Here is a 5000-nt window from a genome sequence, read left to right on the forward strand (position 1 = left end):
GGTGCCCTGATAGTTAGTGATTTTGGAAATCCAGGTTGGCTGGTCCCTAATTTTTTTGTAATATAGCATCTACACCAACACAGCAACACACACACGCACACACACACACCACACACAACAACACAACACCCCACACACACAAACAACATATATATTATAATATATATTATATTATATATAGATTATTATAAATTTTTTTATATATAATATCATATATAATATATAATATATAATATATCTATCTTATATATACATGTACCACCACACAACACACATATATGTTATGTGTGTGCGTTGGTGTGGTTTTGTATGTGTGGTGTGTGTGTGGGTGGTGTTTTTGTGTGTTTGTGTGGTTTTGTTGTGTGTTGTGTGTTTGTGTGCATGCACACACACACATACATACATACATACATACATACATGTATCTCTTTTTTTAACGGTGGGTTTAAATGTCTGAGCCGCCGTGGTCACAGCATGATACTCAATTGCAGTTTTTCCGTTGTGAGCTCTTGGAGTGAGTACGTGTAGGGTCCCCAGTTCCTTCCACGGAGTGCCGGTGTACTTTAGTAATATTCTCTTATTTATCGGGCTTGGGACAGAACTTGACTTGGGCGGCTTGGCCACCCAGTGGTAGGTAGGAAATTTAAGGTGAGGTTCCTTGCCAAGGGAAAAGCGGGCGGTCGGTGACTAAAACCCTCAAAATTTCAGATTGCCGTCGTGAGTCTTGAGTCCGACGCTCTACCATTCGGTCACCGCGGTCTTACATACATGTATGCATATATGTTTATATATGTATGTATGTATGTATGTGTGTGTGTGTGTGTGTGTGTGTGTGTGTGTGTGTGTGTTTGTGTGTGTGAGTTTGTGCGGAAAATATTTTTTTTCCACCCCGAGACGTTTTCGTTGTCTCGGTAATATGATAATTGTCCAATCATTGTTATCTTAATTTGAATTATTAACTATCCTTTTTTCGTATATCTAATGATTTTACCTTCAGCCCATGTAATTTCCCTGCATATAATATTTTAATCTTTTAAGAACATTACAATGTTTCTCCATGCGATAATTTTTTCTTATATTCTTACGTTTGTTTATTGTCGAATTTAAATTAAATTTAATTTAATTAATTATTGCCAAATTATTATTTAGCACACCAATAATTAAGCTTATTTTTTATCCCCTTTAACTCAAGAAACTTTAATTTAAAGAGGCACGGCAATATTTTTTTAAGCGATTTATCCAGTGGAATCAAGTTGAACAAAAAATACTTTCAGTCATGCGATTTTTTTCAAGACTAAGTATAACTGTTCTTGTGACAAGAGGGTACCATGTGGACTTTCTTGTGAAGTTACAAGACGGCTATAGCAAGACAGAGGGTCTGTTACGTGAATAGCTAGCCACTCAGTGTTTATTCTACCTTATGGAACCCAAGTGTTAAAGATCATTCACCATGTCATAAAGTTGAATAATGTCGCCACCGACATTATTTTTTGCGGACGTCAGACAAGTGTTGTGAGCTTCCAGAATACGTGGCGATCTTGATATCGATAGAGTCCTCTCACTCTCTATCCGAATATATCGACATTTTACTCTCCCCTCTACTGCATTATGGACAACTTTGCCTCCGATAGCAGGAGAGAGCATGAAAGGTACCAGGGAAATTGCGGGGTAAAATGTGAATAATATACACAGAAGCAGTCACTATATTGTCAAATGCAGGGGCCTGTGCCCCCGCGACCCCCCTCCTCCACGTATTACACGGTAGAGCGTACGACCGGCATGCGGGAGGGTCTGTCCGACGCTCTATCCTGGCGTACAAACGTGGTGGGTCGCATGGGGCGCAGCCCCCTACATTCAGCAGTATTGTGAGACATTATTCATTATGTTACTATTACTGTAGTTTTACCCCGCAATTTCTTTGGTACCTTTCATGCCATCATCTGCTATCAGAGCTAAAATGGGGGGGGTCGATTTTCGCGGCATAATATGTACAATATGTGTATTAGAGGGTGAGAGGAATCCATCAATACTAAAATCATCGGTTATGCGAAGGTATTGTGAGAAATTACCAAAATTAATTAAGAATTTAGCATTTTTTATACAAAAGATAATGTATTATCGATGTATAGCGAAATAAATACCAGTGGTTTGTTTGGCATTGAGAAAAATCTCTGCGTGGATTTTACTAGATAGATACTACACAATATGTGTCTTAGCCTATAACAACCTGCAGATCGTTCCCTCGGTGATATAACCTTTCTCCAGTGGGTATCTTGCTTCTTCGGGTAAGTTTGTTTTACTGAGCAATATGTTGAAATAATTTTCGGATTTTCAGAACAACTGGACAAATTTTGTTCCATCATAAATTAGCACCTTTTACAGAGTAGCAAAGTCTCCTTAACTTTCTCTTATCTTTCTTTTTTTCTTCTTCAGCTTATGCTCAGTTTTTTCCTCTTTATCAATAATTATGGTAATCATTGCCAATTCCACGCCATATTGGCAATCATTGATTTCATGCTGTATGGAATCACTACGGATATGTGTGAACAGACGTTACTGAATCCTTAGAGATTTCACAGACACTAAACTGGCAAGGCACTGATACGCTACTGATATGTGTGAATCGACCTACTCTAAAACCACACTGTTATCACTTGTGTCTGCCGATGACAGGTCTCTCCTTTCGGCCTCATGGTGCTAACGCCACCTTTCCTCCACCATTGCCATACATATAAAACTATTAACTTATTGCACATATCTTGTACAGTAACACTAGCTCACACATACCCAGCCTTCTGCCCGGCACATAAGCAGATGCGACGTCCGTAGGCCTTTCCCCGTGTAACGTGGCTCTGTTTACACGAATGCTATCCTGTATAACAGAGGGTCACCTACGAGCGCTGACCGGATTGGATCTTTGTCCATCAGTTGTATCACTCTTTACACTTTCTGCTGCATAGCGCTACATAGTCTGCACACAACCGCCCACAGGCCACATTTACATTATGTGTGCGTGCGTGTGTGTGTGTGTGTGTGTGTGTGTGTGTGTGTGTGTGTGTGTGTGTGTGTTTGCGAACACATACACACACACAAACACACACACACACACACACACACACAAACACACCACAACCATACAAACACACACACACATACAATATATATATATAATATAATAATATAATATAATATATTTTATATATATAATATATATATATATATAAAATTAAAATGTAATATATATTATATATATATTATTATTATATATTATATATATATAATGTATATTTTATATATATTTTTTTCTTTTAAAGGTAGGTTCATGTCTGAACCGCCCTGGTCCAGCATGATTTTTAATTGTATTTTTCATTTGTTTATGATCTTGGATAGTATACGGGCCCAGTTCCTTTCCACGGAGATTTCCGGTTTTACTTTTTTAGGTTTAAACAATCCCTTTTTTTATCCGGCGGACAGCATGATTGGGCTGGCTTGGCCACCGTGGCTAGGTAAGCAATCGATGAAGTTCTTGCCCAAGGGAAAAACGCGCCGTCGGTTTACTCGAACCCTCGAATCAATGCCTCGTGACAGTTTGAGTTCGACGCTCTAACCATCGGCCACCGGGCCTTGACGATCATGGGCTTCCATGATTTTCTTGGCAATTTAGAAGCGGTGGTTGCCATTGCTTCCGCCCGGGTTTTTTTTTTTTTTTTTATCGAATCACAAACTCTATTTACCGGCACTATTGGCTGGCTTTGGCCACCAGTGCTAGCAGGCAAATCGAGGTGAAGTTCCTTTCCAAAAAACAACGCGCCGGCTGTGACTCGAAAACCTCGATAAATAAAACCCTCCCTGCCAGGACTGAACTAGTCATTTGGTATGAAACCGGAGGCCAGTGCTAACAACCACCAAAACCCACAAAAAGGGTGGGGGTTTAAATAAATTTTTTTTTAAATTTAATAAATTTTATATTTTGGGGGTTTTGGAAATTTATTAGCAATTTAAATATATATATATATATATATATATATATATAATAATAAATATAATATTATATTATAGATTTTATATATTAAAAATATATATATTATATATATATATATATTATATATAATATATATATATTTATTATATATTATAATATATAATATATATATATATTTTTAAAAATTTTTTATTATATAACTATTAATATATATATTTAAAAATATTATTATATAAAAATAAAGCACCAATAGGGTCGCGGGAGAACGTCGGTGCTGCACAGAGAGAATGTACGCAGCTCGTAGTTCTAATATAAATAAAAGAAATAGTCGCGGGGGGTATGAGAGACATGAAGGGTACCGTTAATTTATTTTTAAGTGAACCCCATTATGTTTTTTTTTCTTTAAGTGTCTTTTAAGTTATTATTATTATTATTATATATTTATGTATTTATTTATTTTTGGTGATACTGGTGTTAAATTACAGGCAAGTATTTATTTCCGTGGATGACATAAGAAAAGGTGGCGAAATATGTGAGTTGTGAAAGAAAAAGATAATGTTACTTTAGAATTTTCCACAGAATGACGGTATCTCGGTCGATCTCAAAAGGGGAGCTTCTGCGACTCTTGGAGGAAGCTGACAGTGATTTGAGCCATTCTGACATCGGGTATGAGGTCACCTGTGTTTGGGAAGACGTCGATATCATTATCAGCGATGTCAGTCTCGGCAGTGAGGAGCAGCAAGTAGTGCAAAGAGAGGAGCCAACTCGGGGACGTCCCCGAGTTTGCCCGGAAACGTCGTCATCTTTGAACAGTGATAATGACGTTGAATACATCATAAATGACATGCCAAGTGGTGGAAGTGATGTGAAGAGAGGTAAGGAAGGTGATGAGTCACAAGAATTGACCAGTGATAGCCAGGAGCTGGAGTATTCCCCATCAACTTCCACCGAGCTGGCGGTCAGCAGAAAGCAGAGGTGGCACGAGGGAGGGGGTGGAATTCCCCAGCATTACACTCGG

The sequence above is a fragment of the Penaeus monodon genome, chromosome 40, assembly GCF_015228065.2.
Source record: "Penaeus monodon isolate SGIC_2016 chromosome 40, NSTDA_Pmon_1, whole genome shotgun sequence".
NCBI classification, from domain to species: Eukaryota; Metazoa; Arthropoda; class Malacostraca; order Decapoda; family Penaeidae; genus Penaeus; species Penaeus monodon.